This window comes from Narcine bancroftii, chromosome 12, assembly GCF_036971445.1.
Source record: "Narcine bancroftii isolate sNarBan1 chromosome 12, sNarBan1.hap1, whole genome shotgun sequence".
NCBI classification, from domain to species: domain Eukaryota; kingdom Metazoa; phylum Chordata; class Chondrichthyes; order Torpediniformes; family Narcinidae; genus Narcine; species Narcine bancroftii.
Window position 1 is genome coordinate 91777435 of NC_091480.1, and position 21395 is coordinate 91798829.

General features: G+C 40.5%; 1 long non-coding RNA gene across 2 annotated transcripts; it reads left to right on the forward strand.

The window, feature by feature from the left end:
* Nucleotides 1-329: 329 nt before the first annotated feature.
* LOC138747297 (uncharacterized) lies at nucleotides 330-7702 on the forward strand. 2 transcript variants are annotated; one of them, XR_011347413.1, is made up of 3 exons: nucleotides 330-793; nucleotides 4245-4432; nucleotides 7614-7702. It is a non-coding gene; the product is annotated as an uncharacterized lncRNA (long non-coding RNA). The 2 variants fall into 2 exon arrangements; XR_011347414.1 differs by lacking the exon at nucleotides 7614-7702 and adding an exon at nucleotides 6420-6681.
* The last annotated feature ends 13693 nt before the right edge of the window (nucleotides 7703-21395 follow it).

Genomic DNA, 21395 nt, shown 5'->3' on the forward strand with positions numbered 1-21395 from the left:
TGTATCACTGCCTAGAATGGAGGCACCAACTCTCAGGGCAAGAATAAACTCCAGAGGGTTGTTAACTTGGTCTGTGACGTCACAGGCACCAGACTTCACTCCATCGAGGACATCTACATGAGGTGGTGTCTTAAAAATGCAGCCTCTATCCTCAAGGACCTCCACCACCCAGGCCATGCCCCTCTTTACTCTGTTATAATCAGGGAAAAGGTACAGGAGCCTGAAGATGAGCACTCAGCGGCACAAGGACAGCTTCTTCCCCTCTGCCATGAGATTCCTGAATAATCAATGAACCAAAGACACTGCCTCACTTTTTGTGTCCTGCTATTGTTATTTTTTTAATTTATAGCAATGTCGTTAAATGGTAACAATTCGAATGCTTGCATTGTGATATTGCCACAAAACACAGATTTCATGTTCACTGATTCTGATCTCCTGATCATCTGGCTTTTGACCTCCTCATGGGTGACTGAACTCAGAGCACTCTGGAAGAACCTGTCTGATCCAGGTGGAAAGTGACTGGCAAGTTCAGGCAGTTCTGGAATGATTTGCCTCATTAGGAGCAGGGAGAAATCCTTCAGCACACTGAGCCGCCTCTGCCATTCTGGATTTAGGAATTTGTGCCTCATTTCTTTTTACTTGAGTTCATTCTCTGGCAGTCCCGTCAAATTTCTAACAATCGTTTTGTTTTGGTGTGTTTACGATGCCAGCACTTCAACTGTGTCTCCTGACGTATCCCGGTCTTCAGAGAAAAGCACGGCAACCAGGCATTAAGGACCATAAAGCAAGCAAGGTATTTTAAATATTCCCAGCAAAAGTTTATTCAAATGTAATTTTCCTCTAATCTGTAGCCCTCTGGGTAAGAAATCTAAATTTTGATTTTAAGATTTTGCCTCCCTCATTGTGTTAAACTCACTGTGCATATTTATTTATCTATCTTTTAATATTTAAATTTTTTGTCTCATGGAAATTTAATTTGTACAGTGGTTGTGGTTGGCGTATTTTACATAAAAACACACAGGAATGCTGGAGAAACTCAACCAGTCTTGCAGCGTCCACAGGATGTAAATATATCTGACCAATGTTTGGGACTGAGCCCTTCATCAAGGGAATTGCTGAGGTGATATATCTTTACTTCTGATGGACGCTGCAAGACCTGCTGGGCTCCTCCAGTATTTCTGTGTGTTTTTACAACACTCACAGCACCTGCAGACTTTTGTGCTTCACTCGGTATAGTTTGCATACTGTGTGGCTACACAAGTAAGTATTTCAGTAAGTTGTACTTACTTCCATGACAATAAACTTTGATGTCAGACCAAATTATATCGTATTATGAAGGAAAGTTGTTCCCTGTGTATCCCATCAAATCCTTTCAAAATGTCAAGCACCCACACAATCTTCTCAACTCAAAGGAATGTGACCAATCTGATGCAGTTGTTTTGGGAAGGGTTGTGGCTGTCATGTGACAGCATTGCCCCCTACCTAGTTGGAAGACACACCAGCTGCCAATCAAGGTTTGGTTCCGCCCCACCCATTAGTGCACATCTTGCTGTTGGCTCTCCAGCCTGCCTGGACTTGGCCTTGGGTCATTTTCTGTTGTAATTGGATTAACCCTCCTGGCACTGAGCCATTGGTCCCTGCTAACGAGCTGGGCTGGAACCTCCAGCACTATAAAAATGCCATGTGTTCTTTATTTTTCTTTCTCTTTTTGCCACCCTGCTTCACTCCAGGCCTCGAAACATGGAAGGGTGCTGCAGAAACTGTTGGTAAGAAGTGTGCTGTTAAAAGGGTTGGGAACATTTAATTAGTGTCCCTTATAGCATAGAGCTGTGCCTGCATTGAGTCAAGGGGTGGTGTGGTATTTAGTGATTTTGTTTTTCTTGATCATTGTATGTAGCAGTTCATTGTAGATGTGTGAGTGTATTTTGTTCCCACGCCTGTTTTCTCACTCACAACAGCAGGTCACATTGTTATAATTCAATATGTGAACTTTTCTCAGGTAAAATCTACTTCGTCAGAACCTATACATTGTGGTCAAACATCTGAGAGTTCAGTTTAATGATGAGAGTCTCCTGCAGTCTAATTAATCACTTTGTAAAATACTAGTGAGATTAAACCTTTCATATTTAAAAAAAATTTCCAGACTTAGCTGTAAAGGTAGCTTTGGCTTTTTGGAGCACTGGAGAGTGGACCATTCGTTTTATTTAAAAAAAATCTAATTTCTTTTGCAATGCGTCCATACTGCAAATTAAATACCCATTATTATTAATATGCCGTCTTATCACAAACTTAATTTACTCTGGAACAAAGATACCATTTGCTTTTTCTGCTGCCTTCAGTTTATGTTTGATTCAATAAATCCAAATTACATTATTTGCATTTTACAGTATGTTTTTAAAAAAAGTAGTTATTTTTAATCTTCCACTGTAATACACAAATCTGTTCAAGGAGTCAGCACCTCTATGAAGCTATGCTTGAGATATAAATGAGTAAATATTATGCCATTCAGAGGATACAAAGGGATCCAGAGTTTGGCCCATGAAACTCCCACCCCCCCCCCCTCCTTTCTCATGCAATATTGATGTAGAACTTGTTCATCTGAGGTATAACTATTCAGAATTTATCAGAGTTAAACAGGAAAGTGCAGCTATTTGGATTGTAAATACGTTGGAGAGACTTAGCAGGTCAAGCAGTGGTTCTCAACCTTTTTCTTTCCACTCACGCACCACTTTAAGTAATCCCTATACCAATTGGTGCTCTGTGATTAGTAAGGGATGGCTTAAGGTGGTATGCTGGTGGAAAGGAAAGATTGAGAATCACTGCTCTAGACCCAGTTGATACTGAAATGTTTTGCTTGAGAAAAATTGTCATTGGCCCATTTTCTTTGGAGTTATGAAACCATGCACATAACAAGTCAATGAGGGACAATTAAAACAGTGGTTTTCAAACTTTTTCTTCCTACTCACAGACCACCTTAAGCCATCCCTTACTAATCGCAGAGCGCATATGGCATAGGGAATACTTAAAGTGGTATGTGAGCGGAAAGGAAGGTTGAGAACCACTGCACTACGGGAAGTGAAGGGCACCAATGTTTCAGGCCTGAGCCCTTCATCAAGCTATGAGCAAAAAGAAGGCAGGAGGAGAGGAGCGGAGGGGAGAATGCACGGGGAGGAGTACAAGCTAACAGGTAAGAAGAGGTCATAGGAGGGTAGAGGGGAAGGTTGAGGTAATAGGAAGGGATAGCTCTCTGAATGGAGATGCAAGGGGCTGGGGAATTGGAAGAAAGGAGACAAAGGGATAGGGAAAGAGACTCAGAGGAGGGATTTAATGGAATCCAATATTAATGCGATCTGGCTGGAGAGTGCCCAGACTGAACAATTTAACAATAGTCAGCTGTTTTTAAGTCCCAGCATGGAACCAGATTCTTCAACCAAATGAGCCCATGATAAACACGCAGCATGCATTTACCCTAATTTTGTTTTATTCTCCCCACATTTCCATCATCCTTCCCCTCCCCTCAACCCCCTCAGATTCCATTACTCATTTTCACACCAGTGAAAGTTACACTCCTCAATTAACCAATCGCCCTGCCTTTGGCATCTGGGCAATAAATGGAGAATCCCACACAGTCACATGGAAAACATGCAAACTCTGTGCAGACAGTAACTGAAATCTGGATTGAATTGAGGTTTCTGAAGCTATGAGGCAGCTTCTAGTCCAGCTGCACCGTCGTGCCTACTGAACATTGCAATTAAACAATTAGGATGCATCTTGAAGAAATGATTTAACAGAACTTTAATTGTACTTCAAAACGTATGTGGGTTGTAATTGGGCAGTAGGGCCTCATGGGCTGGAAGGGCCTGTTTACCATGCTGTATGTCTAAAAATTAATCCTGGACTTCCAAAGCTGCTGATAGTTGGAATACCATTTGTACATCAGATGAAGTGGTGTTCGTTGTCAGGTTATCCAACAAACTGGAGCATCGCAGCTTAGCCTGACTTCAGACTGACCTGAACCCCACTGACAAGCGCTTTCTACTCTTGTTCCACACCAGGTGGTGCCGCATCTGATTTTCCAATGCAGTAAAATCCCCGGTATCTGGAATTCAAACAACCCACAACCCAAGTAATGGAGAGATAAAAAAAATCAAGGAAATAAATTAATCAAGCAAATTAAAATAAATTAGAATAAAGATAACTAAGTAAAAGTTTAAAATTGTAAAGGCGAATGTTTTCCAAAGCAGCACACAACCCCTTGATGAAGATGGGGAGCAAAAGTTGAGCCAGAAGAGTGCACCAGTCGTGCCCAGCCCGCTGCAGCCGATTGAATAAAGTTGTGTTTGAATAAAAATGGCGGCGCCCAGGTTGAAGAGTGGGTCGATGCTCTCGCCGTCGGGACCACTCACCCAAAGTGTCTCCCTACCCCTGCCTAGTAAGTCTTTATTAGTATCATTAAGTATATTAGTAAGGCTTTATCTATAAACTTGGTGGGGGGTGGGGGGGGTTAGCATATTGCTATTACACCGCCAATTCAAATTTAAATTAAAATTTTGTAAATTACAGTGATTACCTGATTAAAATGAACTTTACATAATTAAGAACTACAATACAGACTTTTTTTTTAAATTACTTAACATTTTTCTCTGTCTTTTCTCCTTTAAACTCTTTATTCTTAATTAGGCATTGTAGATGTACATCTCAGGCAACCAGAAAATCCACATATCAGGCATCGGTGATCCCCATATGTGCCGGATAGCAGGATTTTATTATATTTTTACTATGTCGCTACCTCTTGCATGGTTTTAAAATTACTCTATCCAAAATCTTCTCAAGGCCTTTTTTGCTTTAACGAACGAATCCCAGATTTTCTAGTTATTGACAATCACAGTGAGATTGACAAGGTGTGAGAACAAAGCAGAATGAAAAAGAAAATTAAAGGGTTATGAAATGCTGTTTCTTCATTTGGAGCAAATTACATGATTGTGTGGTGACTATTGTAAGAGTTTGAAAGAGAATATTTTTTCAAGTAGCACAAAATCCAATCAATTTCACTTCACTACTTGTAATTGAAGGATTACATCTGTAGGAGGTAAAAACTCCTACATGGTCTTTAATAAAAGGCTGATAAAAATGTGATAATTATATTCAAATCTATTTTAAATATTTTTGTTAAGATACATTTATTATATGGGTAGTTTTCTAAATGGTGCAAATAGAGTAAAAAAAAAACCCAGTATCTGGTACCTATGGGAATTGGTAATTGCTGGATAAATGGAGTTTTCATTTACTTGAGGTTGCATGAGCTAATGGCTACGTGACAATTTTAAACCCAAATTTTTTTACCTATTTATTTTCTGCAATTTTTTTGGCTGATTGCTCATGACTTCCAGTTGCTTGAATTTCTGATTAACTGGCAAAGGTGGAAAAATATAACTGGGAATATGTCTTTCTGCTCTGAGGCTTGCCCAGAATGGCAATTCACAGGCCCAGGCACAGCCCACCATTCGAGTCTCTTCCAAGGTTAAGTTTGCACCTGGATGCTACATGAGAGGGGAAGCTCCCAGTTTCCACTGGCCCATGGGAGGTCTTCAGGGGTCAGTGGACACTACAGGCTTGGAGTACACCCCAGACCACAGGGGTAATATTTGAATGTTCATTATAATTTAATTGTTTAGCATGTAGACATACAGCACAGTAACAGACCCTTTCAGCCCATGAACCCATTTAATTAAAATGCTATTGCAAAAACAACAAATGCAAACACACATATATATGGTAACCTATGACCATGTCCTCTTTTGGAATGGATGCCCAATTACACCCAAATGATCCATAACACCGGGAACGTTTTTGAAGGGTGGAAGGAAACTGGAGCACCCGGGGAAAACCCACACAGACACGGTGGGAACGTACAAACTCCTTACTGACAGTGCGGGATTCAAACCCTAGTCCCAATCGCCGGTGCTGTAACAACGTTGTGCTAACCTCTACACCAACAAAAACACAAAAAGAGGGGCTGGGGATGAAGGTGAACAACAAATTAATAATAAAAAAAACCCATCACCTGATGTGAGATTAATGGGCAACTTAACCACATTTCGTCTATTTTATTTTTCCTACTTCCTTTTCAAGACAGGACTTTTCATTATTAAAAAATACACAAAAAAATCAAGATTTAAGCATTTTTATGTCAGATTGTGGGCAAGGATTTAAGAGCATTTGTGGAAAGCTGAGTATATTGCCTGCACATCTCTGAGAATTAGCTCCATGAACTCTGCCATTGACCGATTCTTTCTCACCTTGATAGTCAGAGTTTGCTTCTGAATGGTGACTTGTAGAGTGTGTGTCCTGTGTATTCTCAGAGATGATAGAAATTGTTAACCTGATGCTGAAAACTGTTTTGCGAATTCTTCGTTCAGGGAATGTTGATGCAAGAACATAAACTGGCCGGGTGAAGAACTGAACTCATTCTAAGTGGCAACTCTTCTGTGGACCATCTCGCAGCTCACACTCTGACCTTGCACTGTTCATGCTGACCACTGCTGGCATTCGCAGCCCTGCACACATCGGCAAACTTTTAGATAGCATTGGAATTGTACCTGGCCACACAGTCGAGGGTATATAATGAGTAGAGCAGTGGGTTGGTTGGATCATTTAATGGATCATTCTAGGTTCATGGAAAAAAAAAATTGGGTTTAGGCTGCCAGGCTCTCTTTTTTGAAAACTTTATTTTCCATTTGCATCAAATACAAACATATATTTCTTCGTCTTGAATTATTATAAAAGTGATGCAAAATGATACGTAATTTTATTTTTAATCTCATCTCTTTTCCCAAAAAAGAAGAAAGCACACCTGAATGTATTGTATATCATTCACTATTTATATTTTCTAACATTAATTCTATATTAAACCTATTGCTTGGGAGGAGTGGGTGCTAGGACGATACGGATTGACTTTTATCAATGAAATCCATATATGGTTTCCTGATCATATAAAATTTTTCTGGTTGGCTTCCTTAAATTCCAAGTAATTTTTTTTCTAATGGTATACAATTTTGTATTTCCACATGTCATCTATCCAACCCGACAATCTTGTCTGACTTCCATGTGACTGCCATACACTTCTTTGCTACATTGAAAAGCTTTTGATATTTATCCAACTTCAATTTAGTGTCTGTTTCACATAAATCACCTTGCAGAAATATTCTGGGATCTTTTGGTATTTGTATCTTCATCATTCGTCCAATTAATATACTCAAATCTTCCCAAAAAATTTCAACTTTTCCACACAACTAAACTGCATGCAATAAAGTTCTTATTTCCTTGTTACATCTGAAACATTTATCAGAACAATTTGAGTGAAGGGCATGTCATTCCATATGGAGTACAGGTGATGCAAAAAATTATATTGTATCATTTGATATCTGACATTGATTGTATTGGTTACACTCTCATGACACAATTTTGACCATACCTCTTGAATTTGTATATTTAAATCTCTTTCCTGCCTTTGTGTTGACTTGTATAATTCCTTTTTTCTTCATTCCCAGGCTCTCATTTCACACAAATGCAGCAGAATCCACTAAATATTATGGCTTTTATTTTATTTTCAGATTTTCTGCATCTGCAATAACTTCTTGATGGTCTGCAGTTTGGCTTTCACCAATAGATGGTGCCAACGAACACTTAGTAAAACACCAACATTCAAATTGCGATAACAACGTGAGTGGAGTCTCATTTTAAAAAAAACCCACTAAATCACAGAAAGGTGCCATGAGGCCCATTTTGAAAGGGTTACCCAATGAGAAGATGGGAGAGGTTAAACACAGCACATTTAGAGGGGGGGGAGGAGTGGTCACACTGCACCTCCTGCTGCTATTTGCTATGGTACAATATTATCTAATTTGGCCAGGATTATGTTTGCCCTTTGGAGGCACTGCCACAGCAACAAGCTTCCCGAATTTTTATTGGCCTGTGGAGAGCTGGGGCTTTTCTCTTTGGGGTGAAGAAGGACTACAAGATTGAGAGGCACTGTAGAGCTTGTCGAAAGAACCGAAGACTTGTTGATCCAAACCAAGGCTTTTATTAGCAAAAGACCGGAGCTCTTCACAGGTGACCGACCAGTCCGGAATGATCCGACCTGGCTAGGGACACACCCCTTTAAGGCCCAGACCGTAGGCGTGGCTAAGCTCTCAGCCAATCGCTGTAAGCACAGTCTAGATACTGTAACTATATACATTGGCCTGTACTATTACAGTCCCTTTTACCCAGTGCAGTAGTAACACTATCTGTACAAAGTGAAGGCAGGGAGACATCAGGGGTAAGCTTTTTACACAGTTGTGGGTACCTGGAATGCCTTGCCAGCGGTGGTGGTGGAGGCTGGAACATTAGGGGCGTTTTAGAGACTCTGAGGCAGCACATGGATGAAAGAAAAATATGAGAGTTACGAGGTAGGAAAGGTTCAGATTTGTATTTTGGTAGGAATCTATCAGTCAGCACAACATCGAAGGCCAAAGAGCCTGCACTGTGGTGTAATGTTTTATGTTCTATGTATCTCTCTCTAAATAGTTACAAGGACATTTTTAAATCGCAGGATTGTGGAGCGTTCTTACCAGAATCTTTCCCCTCAGAGGTCCATCCAGCTGTTCTCCACTTATTTTTGGCTATGGGCCCCTGAGGTTTCTGCTCAAGGTTCATGGACCCCCCTTCCCTGAGGAGTAGTCGTCTAGTTGGTTTCTTCCGTACCCCTCTTCTCCCGCCTACTTAAAAAGATCTTTTATGATTTCAGTTTGTGGGGCCCCTTAAATGTTGCCACAACACAGGGAGCAGTCAGTCCTATGATGCACTCTTCATGAAGTATCAGCCAACATTACCAAGTACTGCTCAATTAACAAAGACGGCACATGGAACGTTAGAAGGTGTAGCGTGCATGGATTATAAAAGCGTGCTGTTCTCTAGCTTGGGGCGAGCTACTTAACAAGAGATCCTTCTGTGGTATCAGTAGTGCATTTATTAATTATGAGAAATTACTGTTTAGTGTCCACAATGCATTGGAAACTTCTAAAATCTCACTACAGTAATTGTAAGGGCTAATAGAGGGTAACATCACTATATTTTTGCTCTGGAACTGTGCAATTAGTGTGCAAACACTTCACACATCGATGTATCAATATTATTTCATTGGTGATGTTATTTAAAACCGATTGGTGCCAAAGACATTGGCAGTCATTGTGTAAACGGCCTCCTTGAAGATTCTCACTGCGTCCAAAGAATCTCTTGCCCATTAGTGCTCAATGTGGAGAAGGAGCCTTTGTGGTGTAAACTCTGTTGGGAGGTGGGAGAGGAACAGCACCTTGCCCATCAGTACCCACAGGACTGCATCCTTATCCCCCTGCTCTATTCGTTGGACACCCATGACTGTGTGACTTGGTATGTAAACAACACCATCTGCAAATTCACTAATGTTACCACAGCAGTGGGTTGTATTTATATATATATAAAAAAGGACAATGAGTCACATACGGGAGGGAGAATTGAAAACTTGGCTGAATGGTGCACCAACAAGAACCTCACACTCAACGTCACCAAAACCAAGGAGCTGATTGTTGACTTCAGGAAGGAAAAACTAGGGATGTACGATCCAGTAAACATTGGGGGAATCAGGTAGAGGGAGTGAATAAATTTACGTTCTTGGGAGTCACTAACTTAGAGGATCTTTCCTGGAGCCAACACTAATGGCATCATGAAGAAAGCCCCTCTACTTCCTCAGGTGTTTGCAGAGGTGTGGTATGATCGTGGAAACCCTGGAAAATATCTACAGATTTGCGGTAGAAAGTTGCTGACTGGCTCCAATATGGTCTGGTATTGGGATACCAATACCCCTGAGTGAAAAATTCTGCAAAAGATAGTGGACACAGCCCATCATTGAGAATATCTACAGGGAATACTGCCATTGGAGAGCACCACCTGGCGCATGCTCTGTTCTCGCTGCTGCCATCAGGCAAGAGGTAGAGGTGCCACAAGACTCACACCACCAGGTTGAGGAACAGCTGCTACCCCTCCACCATCAGACTCTTTGACCACAAACTCAATTTGGAGATTCGTGTAAGGTCTCTTACTTTTGCACTTTTTTGATTTTTTTCTCTCTGTATTCCACAGTTTGTTTACATTTCTTTCTTTATTTATGTGTATACAGTATGTATATTGAGTACAATTTTTTTGCAGTACCGATTAAGTGATAATTCTGTCTCGCTTACAGAAAAAAGAACCTCACGGTTGTATGTGACATCGTGTATATACTCTGACAATACATCTGAACTTTGAACCCCTCCCCTCTTCCATTTGCAACTCCCACATTAGCTTTTAAGCCAGGCCAGTCCCCGCAAAACTAGAAAAGAACGAAGTCATCCTGGATCCCAAAGGACTGTCCAAGAAGATTGATTGCTTGTACAAATAGTTCTACAGTCTCTTTTATATGAAGATGTACAGAGAAACTGACAGTTTAATATTCTCCCTGAAAAGATGAGAATATTTTGTACGGCAGTGAATTGCCAGTCAGAATTAGATGTTGAACTCTCAAAGCCAGTCATGAATTGAGACCTGTCAAGACTTTGGTGACAACTGTGTTAATCTGAACTTATTGTGGAGATTTTCTGACCTGCAGCCACAGGTCATGGCAGAATGCTTGAAATTTTCCAAAATATATTCTTGTGGGTAGAAGGCATAGTAAATCAACTCTAACTCAGTGTTTTTGAAGTGCAGAGATTAGATACAAAAATACACCAGTGATGTAGAATGTTGTAATGTTAGCAGCTAGTAATCAGTTATAATTTTGTAGGTTCTGGAGCTCACCAAAAATGGTGACAAGGAGGTGGCTGGAGCTGCCCCCTGAGGTGCTAGAGTGGAGCTCCGGTAGGACTGCACCCCTGGTTATAATTTAATTAAAGGGTTTAAATGACCTTGCGAGCAATAAAATCAGTGACTTGTTGTAATATGTTCTTGCAGAGATGAATGGCAGGAAAAAAAATCACTATTATCTGGGAGATAGTCAAGTTTATGGGTCATCTGATTGTACAAGTACAACCCAACGAAACTGTGTCCTCCGGTCCTCTGTGCAAAACCTGCAGGCACGCAACCAGACATAGTTCATATTCAGACAAGCAATATATATGCAGGACAAGTATTTTATCTATGCAAATAAATAAATAAATAAATAATTAGAAATTGTTTTGCACAAATGAGAGTCTCAGAAGGTCAGTGTGAGTTCCTTTGGTCGTTCAGCATTACAGGCAGATTATAATCAATGACACTTAAATTTGTAGGATGCCAATTGCACTGAAATATCAACATTATGAGGGTACACGCAAGAATGTATAATGCGAAACCCATAACAATGGGGCGGCACGGTTATTCTGGTGCCAGAGACCCGGGTTCAAAACCAGCGCTGTTGGTAAGGAGTTTGTACGCTCTCGCCACGTCTGCATGGGTTTCTCAGGGTGCTCTGGTGTCCTCCCATTCACCAGTAATCTACAGGGTTTGCAGGTTAACTGGTTCATTTGGGTGGCATGGGCTCGTGGTCAGGAGGGCCTGTTACCATTGCTGTATCTCTAAATTAAATAAAATAATATATCTTTCAACATATTTCAATAGTTATAAATATTTTGGGCATTATTTTGCTTCACTTGTGTACATAGAGCTGAATTAATTAACTTGGCACTCCTTATTTTAGCACACAAGACATTAGAACATTTATTCTCATTATTACAATGCTGGAACATTAATTCTCAACATCACTAGATAACTATCAGAGCCTTACATTGAGGCTTTATGATGGTGGCAAGTGAACAACATGAAATGACTGTGATTTTCATTGTTAGCTTCAATCTGCTTTAAATAATATCTCTAATAAAGCAAAAATGAAATTAATTCTGTGCCAATGTGAAATTTTTACGTGCTCACATCACACCAGGATCAATCATTAATTAATGAGCTGTAGCACTTTCTATCAGACGATATGGTTTGTAAAATTGAAAAGTGACAATAATGGTAGGTCTTTGGTTACTGAAAAACAAAAATATTGAAGTCCAAATTTGAAACTTATAAAGGCTTGAAGGTTACGCCATGTGGTTAAAGCAAGTACTGTTCCTTTCATTTAGATCTTAAATCCATATGGCCTAATTGGTCCTGAAATCAATTATGGGAATGCTAATACCTATCTGATCAGTTGTATCTATATCTGCCTGAACTTGATCCTTTTCACAGCAGAAACCATTATGTACGTATAACAAGTTTGATTGCTCTTGATGCTGTTCATCTTCCTCATCTATATCTTCCAAGAACTGGAACCAGTGCAAAACACGTCATCTGTATTTATCCTGCACTGCCAGGTTGCCACTGCCTCGGCCATCACAGTTCAATCTGGCTTTTGAATTCTCCCAAAAAAAAAGTTTCCAATCTCTCTGTCCACAAGCTCTGTATCCTGCCGCAATACGACGTTCCTCTGATGCCACTCTTCCAGAATCCCCCCCTCCCCCCTATCTTCTTGCCTCGCTTTCACCCCGGCCTCTGAGAACCTTTTCCATAAGCCTTTTCGCTTCTCTGCCTCGGCCTCTGGAAATTTACCAAAATCTAAGTCTGACAAAACTTTCTCGCAGCACACCGCAGTAAATATTTTTATTCAACCCGTCTGTGAAGAACCTTGACCAATTTTTTTTGTATTTTATGAAGACCTAACTCCGCTTAATGATCTCAGAAGAATAATAAAGACTATTTTCTTCAGAGCTTAGAAAAAAACACTAGTCTATTAGTGATTTTATTTCTCAACTTTAATGCTTCCCCCCCCCTCCCCCAAAAGCGTCATAATCAACTTGAAGACGCTGCATATTTGTACTGCAACAATCTTAGTTTTCAATTTGAAATGATTGCAATAATAAACTAAATACATTTAAGTGAAGATAATTTGGATGCCTTCACTAATAACAATGGATCCATTTTTATCTCTACTTCCTCAAGCCATGTGAAGAATAAAACAAAATAAATATTGAACATTAGAATTCCCTTTGCCATCCTGAACATTGAGGCTATTAGAGGAACGACTGGTCTATGGGTTAAATGGGTGATATCCATCTCAAAGACTGAGTTGCTGGCGAATGAGATAAACCACATCATCCACTCAGGGTTAATAGATTACGTTGAATGCGATTTGACAGAATAAAGTCTGAAGGGTAAAGTAGTAAAGCACATGCTGGGAATTGATGGGTTAGAAGAAGATTATGCCAGATGATAGACCCTTGCTGAGAATATGAGACAGCCAAGTCGAATGAATTTTTGTTTAACCCATTTACTATAAACAACTTATTGATGGGATATTTTTATATTGTCGAGCTCTGCAGGGATTTATTCAAGATTCAATTTATTGTCATAGCAATAAAGCAGTGCCCTATTACATGAAATTTGCTTTTGCCTGCTGCAAGGCAGACAGAATCGCCACCAGCAGGAATTTCCTAGGTGCCTCTTACAGTCAGAGAAATGGAATCAAAAGAGAGTTCCCCCAACCCTGGAGTCACTGAGTGTCCGTAGATTCACCTCTAGCACTTCCGCAGCCACACGGAGCCCAGACCAAACCACTGGCGACCCGAGCTCCAGATCCGAACCTCCGAAGTGGTTAGGGACCCTTTGGTGCCCTCGGCACCTCCTCGCGCCCTGGTTCCGATACCTGGTACCCCTCCGGTCAGTTTGAGTGACTCTCCAGCAGCTCGCAGCCCGGCCCGACTTTCCTGACAGCAGTCCCAGCAATCCGCAGCTTCCATGGGTTCAATTGCATCTGTTATTTTTCAGATTATATTCGATCTGTTGGAAGTAAATTGGCGTTTAAACAATCGTCATAATATTTACTTCATGTGTCCTGAGCTGTGGAAGGTGTTGACAATGAGTTGGCAACACTCAGTTTAAATGATGCCGGGTTTATTAGTGAACCTCTGCCTGTACTTTGATAATGAAAGGATTTATCTGGTTGCCAGGTGTCATTTATACCTGCCTAGTAATTTGTACCATGTACCCGGATCCTTTATATCTTTACAAGGTCACAGTAAAGATTGTGGTAGTGTTCTCATAGAATTTCTTCACAATGGCTGAGTTCTGGTACACTGTTGTACACTGAGGAGATGTTCAATTCTTGCCCTGTATTCCCCCACCTTGAGAAGTCCTTCAAGTCACTGCTACTTTGCAAAGAATTCTTAATTTCACAATGGTCTCAAACAGCCCATGGTGCAAGCTGTCCATCTTAAGTGGACATCATGTAGTTCATGTTCACACAAGAGGACAAGCTGACCAGAATGGAGATTTTTTACAAAGATTCAGGTTACTGTTTTCTCTCTTTGTTTCTTTTTTTTTTCCACCTTATTTTTGGTTTCTGATTTGACATTGAAATTTCCCACCAATGCACACCTCCTTTCCAGATATCACAATCCTTCAGTCTGATTGATTAAAGAAATACCTGTCCATTTCCTGTGCTCTCTCAGGTGCAACTTTCTTCACTTTGCCCCAATAGCAAGTTGCTATGCAAATACATTTGGAAGCCAAAATGAGCTGCGACGGGCCCAGAGGACTCCAAAACCCAGCAGCAATAGAAATTCACCCAGACCTATGGTTACTTAAACAAAAGTTGCTTTTAATTTTATTTAAACATAATTACAAGATCAAACTTTAACTTATTACTATTAACCCCCTTCTAATTCTAAGCACATGTATGTATAATCTGAATTTGTTCAGGAAAGTTCTTTGATTCACAGTCCAATCATTGATTTCTCACTTCTCCAAGTTCACTATTAGGCAATTCTTATACAGAATTTAACGTTTATGAATCTTCACCAGGCTCTGGTGCTTAAAGTTAAATGGTGACCATTCAGGGAGGTTCTTGTTGGTTTCCAGGAGATATTTGTTGCACACACACAAACTGATTTCACCCAATCAGTCACTTCAGTGTCTTGTTGAAGAAACTTGCCCCATCATGGGTTTTCCAAATTATAACCTTTTTTTCAGGTCACCACAGAGTTCCTCTTATTTCCCTTATTTCAGGAGAAACACTCTAGTCAGCCATTTCCTCTTGTAAGGACTACAAGGGCTTTGAACAGGCTGAACTCAGAACTCTCAACCTTTCTTCAAAATGGGGTTTTCAACAAGGTGCCAGCTTCTCATTTTGCAGTCTCAACTGACCTCTCTCTCTAGAATCCTGTTTGTTCTTGCCTGTCTCTATTTGTAAAAAAAAACAAATGACTCTCCCAAGGCTCCAAACATAATCTTTGAAAGATCTTATCAGTACTTCTGAGTCTGGACTTTATTACTCATACACAATTGATCAGCATTCTTCATTGCTTCTGCAAAGCCAGCCAAAGCCTAAACATCTAGCTTCAGCAAAGCTCTTGCGTTTTTAATGAGATGTGAGGTATTACTCTCTTTAAGAGACCTACACTATCTCATTCAAAGACATTTTTCCATAACCATTCTAATATCCCCCGTAAAAGGGCAAAGTGAATCATCTAACAGACATGCCATGAGTAGATTCAGATTTATTGTCAGAGAACATCAATGACATCACATACAATCCTGCGATTTTATTTCCTATGGGTAAGGCAGATTTACCACTTATTGGTAGTGCAATAAAAATCTACTCAATGTACACATTTAGACAAATTAAGAAATGTAAGGAAACTGGCTCTACCACACAGACACATCCTGATTTGGTTTGTTGTTGAGTCTGATGGTGGAGGCGTAGCAGCTGTTCATAAACCTGGTGGTGGGAGTCTCATGGCACCTATACCTCTTTCCAGATGGCAGCAGTGAGATCAGAGCACCTGTTGGGTGATGTGGGTCCTTGACGATTCCTGGTCGTCTCCAATGGCAGCGTTCCCTGTAGATGCTCTCAATGGTGGGAAGAGTTTTGCCTGTGATTGTCCTGGGCTGTGTCCACTATCTTTTGCTGGTCTTTCCACTCAGGGATATTGGTGTCCTCGCACCAGACTGTGATACAGCCAGTCAGCACACTTTTCTCCACACCTCTGCAAAATAAATGTAGAGTAAAATTTAAGCCAGTCCATTTGTCTGACGGTTTCAAATATTTAAATTCTTGTTGCAATTCTAAAATTAGGCAGAGACTGGAGAAGGGGGCTAGGGTAGCACAAGATTAATCTCAGTTCCCATATTCTTCTACTTCGTGCTTTGAGTTAATCTTGGGAAGATATGCGATTGGAGGATTTTGACTGTACAACCAGCTGCTTTATGAAAGAGTCTGAGTCCAGAGACTATCTCCCCTCAGCAGCTTGCTGCGGGTTCACAGTGAGGTAATGGATTAGTTTATGTTGTTAGAGCATAACACACAGCCTACAGATGACAATAGTAGAAGAACCTTTTGACTGGAAGCTGCCAGGAAGTGATAATTTTGGGATGCAATCTTTGCATGTAGATGAGAGAATTCATAGGGTTCTGCTCCTTGTATCAGAAATGTTTTGAGAACTCGCTGATGCCTTTATCACAAAAGTTAACACTTATAATAAATGTCCCAGAGCAACACAAATGACAAAATAGACATTCGCGTTCAGTGCAATATTTCCCATCCTATTCCACCCCTTCAGCATTATCAGATGTTGCAATTGGCAGAGAAATGGGCAGTAAACCACAAGATTGACCACATTATACGTTTAACACATATTTCTTGTGGAGATTGAAAGATAGTTTTCAAATTCATTTTGTTAACAAGAATGTGATTTGTCATTCAAAGAAATTAGAGAAATTAGTTTGTTTTTCATGCAATGATGTTTTGCCCCATTTGCTTAATTTTTGAACTATAAAATCTTGCAAAACAGATGATGAGATAAATTTTAAATTCAAATGTAGACATTCGGCGCAGTAACAGGCCCTTTCGGTCCATGAGCCCGATTAACCTACAACCCCCGGTACTTATTAAAGGGTGGGCGGGAACCAGGGTAAAACTTGTGCAGATGAGGGCGAGAACATAAAACCAGAATTTGAACCCCAGTCCCGGTTGTTGACACTGTAATAGCGTTGTGCAACCACTTCACAAACTGTGTCACTACTTGGTGAGAGAAGGTATATCTGAATTAATAAATCAAACTATTTAATAATGTTTATATCATAGAAATAACAAAAAGCTTAGTGAGAAACAACAGCTTTATCCAAAACCCAGCAACAATAGATATGAACCATGACAAAGGGTTACTTAAACAAAAGTTGCTTTTAATTATCTTTGCACATAAAAACAGAATCAAACTTTATTACTATCAACTTACTTAACGTCCCCCCCACCATCTAATTTTAAGCACACATGTGTGTAATGTGTATATAAGTGTAGAAAAGTTCTTTGGTTCACAGTCCAATGTCACTGATTGCAGGCAATTCTTGTACTGTGCCCAGAAGTTAGCATTAATAAATTTCACCAGGCTTTGGTGCTTAACAGGCAAATGGTTACCACTCAGGAGGATTCTTGTTGGTCTTCAGAGAGATATTCCTTTTGTTCCAGGACATCTGTACCTGATTCCATTTTAATCAGTCTTGCTGATGAAACTTGCCCCCTTCAGGGTTCTCCAGATGATCCTCTTTCTTTCAGGTCACTGAGTTTCTTTCAGACAGCCAGTCTTCTCCTTTGACCAGACAGTCTTCCAAAGTTTGCCAGCTTGCCCGTCTGGAACTGAAGTTTCTGTCTCTCCTCTCTCTCATTCCCTCCCTCTCTGAGAGCAAAGCTGTTCAACCTCTGCCTGCAAAGGTCACATGCTCTTCCAGACAAGCTGCTGCCATATATTGCTACTTTGTTGCCTTTTGCAAAATAGCACTCTGCAAAAATTCTGTTTTAAAATGTTTGTGTGCAACTTGCTCAAACAATCGTCCCAAACCACCTCTAAATACTGTGTCACAATCCATGATGAATCATTGAGACTGCACAATGGTGCAGTTGGTAAAGTTATTACCTCGAAGCTCCAGTGATGTGGGTTTATCCCTGAGCTCTGGTGCTAAGAGTTAAAATGGATTGCAAGTTTGCAAGCAGTTTTGTTTGTTATTTTTCTGGCTATTGTTTGACATACTTTTATGCTGTCTCTTAGCAACATCTTTGAGCCAAGGATACAGATAATTTCTCAGCCATAACGTGCTAGTTTCTTTTGTTCTGTGAAATGGTCAGATCAGAAATGTTCTGACAATTTATATTGACCATCTCACAATGTTTTAATGGCTTGTAACAATATATAGCAACTGATAATAACATTAACAAAGTTTAATATCATTTAATAAACTTTGGAAAACTCAACTCAACTTTAGTATGAATTTGTTTGAATGAGTCATAGACAACAACAACTTTGCTGATCTCCTCCAAGTGATTATAAAGGAAAGTAGTTGTTTGGGGTGCTATCTAGGCTGGAGTCTTCACATTCTCCCTGTAACTGCACAGCTTTCATGATGCTCTGAATCCTAATGCTCCTTCTCCACTTTGAGTGGTCATGCGTGTGCTTCTCAAGAGCCAATAAGAGTGTTGCATTTTACAAGATACATTTGAAAACATAATTAAATCTGCTGTTGGCCTGATGATTACTTCATGTTCTCTCTGTAACTACACAGGTTTCCTCCCGATGTGCTGGTTTCATCCCACATCCCAGTGATGAGTGGTTTGGTAGGTTGATTAGGCACTGTAAATAGCCACTAGCAAATAGGTGAGTGGTAACATCAGAGGGAACATGACAATACATTGAGAATGTGGGGAGAGCAAAATGGGACTTGTGTCTAGTGTAAATGTTGACGTGGTCAAGGGACAAATGGCTTGTTTCAGTGTTCAATAACTCCAGGACTTCAAAGAAAATACATGGATAATACAGAAGGAGAAACTCCATCAGCTAGCAATGTTAACTGTAAAAGAAACATTTGACATGTAATACACCTTAATGAGATGAAAAGCATAAATTCATTGGCAAATGAAAAAGAATATTTCAATGTACTACATTTTGATTGCTATCCACCTGTTCTTCTTTTCCTTTTGATTAGTCCCTCAGGATCTAGGGGCAGCACGGTTAGTGTAGCAGTTAAAGCGTCGCTGTTACAGCGCCAGTGACCGAGGTTCACTTTGGACTGTGCTGTCTGTAAGGAGCTTGTATGTTCATGTGTCTGCATGGCTTTCCTTCGGGTGCTCTGGTTTCCTCTCGATCTTCAAAATATACGGGGATTGCAGGTTAATTGGGTGGCATGGGCCCCTGGGCCCGAAAGGCCTGTTCCTGTGCTGTATGTCTGTATGCTTGTATGGATTGAAAGTGACTTCTTTCCACTCAGGTTTTATGGTTCTGAAGTGACAGATGAAGTCAAAATAATAAAAGTAAACTCTTCCATAGCTGGGGCAGGAGGTTCCTAATGGTGCAGGCAGCTGGGTGGTTTGTGGATTGGTTCAGTCCTTCTGCCTTTCATGTAAGGTTTTTGTGTGCTTCCAATACATGGCTCCAAAGTTCTCAACACCACCCTAATGCCTTTTCACCATTTTGAGCGCTCATGGGCGTGCATCTCAGAGTGTTCATTTTTCCAAGATATGTTTGAGAACAATATTCAATCTTTACTTCTGTTGGCCTGATAATGACTTTCCTATGGCAGAACTCAGAATAAAGTGTTCATTTAGAACTTTGGAGTTAAGAATGCAAACATAGACTGCCCAACAGAACCAACTGAGTCTGAATATTGACCTGGGAGAGGATATTCACATTGGTTTGCTTTTCCTTCTGGTGTCTTTGGAGGTTTTAGAAGATGACAACCTCAATGGATCCTGCACCATGCGTGCAAGCAATGAGGCTCCATCAAGTGTATTTGATACAAGACTGGCACATTCCAGGCTGTAGGTGTACTTGCTGAGGGACTTACTGAGGCTTGGTGCAGCCAATGTGAGGGTGCTGTGCTGAAGGACCACAGTCTGGAGCCCTCCCATTACTAGGGGGGCTGAGACTGATGGGAAGTCCCTCAAACAATGGGGGTGGGGGGGGGTGAGAAGAAGTGACAAGGTGCCACAGTGGTGGTAATGGTGTAAATAAAATCGAATGTAACAATGTACAGTGACAGGAATATATGGATATGAAACTATAACCCCTTTCACACTTGCATGCCAGTAAATTAGCCATTGAGTGTCCCGGGATAGGAATGGGGGTTTGGACTTTCACCCTAGACCACTCCTAGCTGGGACACTGAACGCTTTCACACTTGCAAGGGTTTGTCCCCTACATTTGGTCTGTTCTACCTTTAATAGGAAGTGTCTGCAATGTTGCTGCCCATTTCACACTTCCCTGATCTCAACGCTGGCATCTGCAGACGCCATGGACTGTACTAGGGGTCGAGGCCAGCAATCCCCAGCATGGGATGACATCATCTGATGCCAGCAATGAGCAGATTTTGCTTTCACACTTGCCACTTTAAAGGCCGATTGGCATTCGATTCCTGGGATCACTGGCAAGTGTGAAAGGGGCTTAAAGGTGGGAAGAGACCTTGAATGTTATTTTCTTTTGTAAATACTTTAATGTGAATAAAGTCTATTTTTGGTATTAAAAAAGTGATACAAGAGTTTCATCACATCAGCAGAGCATTTCTGGGAAGTAAAATCAATCCCTCCAGTATCACGCTCAGCAAAAAAAATTCCACACCCACCCATCTTATTCACTCTCAGAATTTTAGTAATTAAAAAAAAAATTCTAACTATAACAATCCAAAGCTGGAGATGTTATAAACTCCAAATAGGAACTGGATGTGGTCAGGTTCTTGGTTACTCCTAGAGTGTGAGAACCTGAGTGAATTGGGATTTTAACTGGCTTCCAAAGGCTGTAAATAGAGAGGTGTTTGCCACTAGGTTCTGTTGGTTTTTAAAAGTTTCTTTCTTAAAATGACACAGATGGTGAATTCCAGTAGCACTGTTAGATAATAGCAGCTGTAGCCTGTCAATGAAGTGCAAATGAAGCTTTTAAGTTGAAACAGAACAATTGATCCAAAAGCTTAGATTGGTGAAATTCATGAACAGTCTAATCAAACATTTCTTCAGAGAGGATCATACTTAATTGGAATTCTTGAGGAACTGAAAATTCAAAAGGCTGAAAAATAGGGGGTCAGGCATTGATCTTTCAAAGAAATAATGTCGGTGAAACATGGAAGATTGCAGTCGCTGTGATTATAGTAAATACACAGAAATGCTGGAGGAACGCGGGTGGCTCACAGCATCCATAGGAGGTAAAGGTATGATGACTGATGTTTTAGGCCTGAGCCCCTTTTCAAGGTATAAGCAAAAAAACTGGAAGGCATCTGAATAAAGACTGAAGAGAGAAGGGGAGGAGTCCAGTCCCACAGCCAAAAGGTGCTCACTGGATTTGATAAGGGGG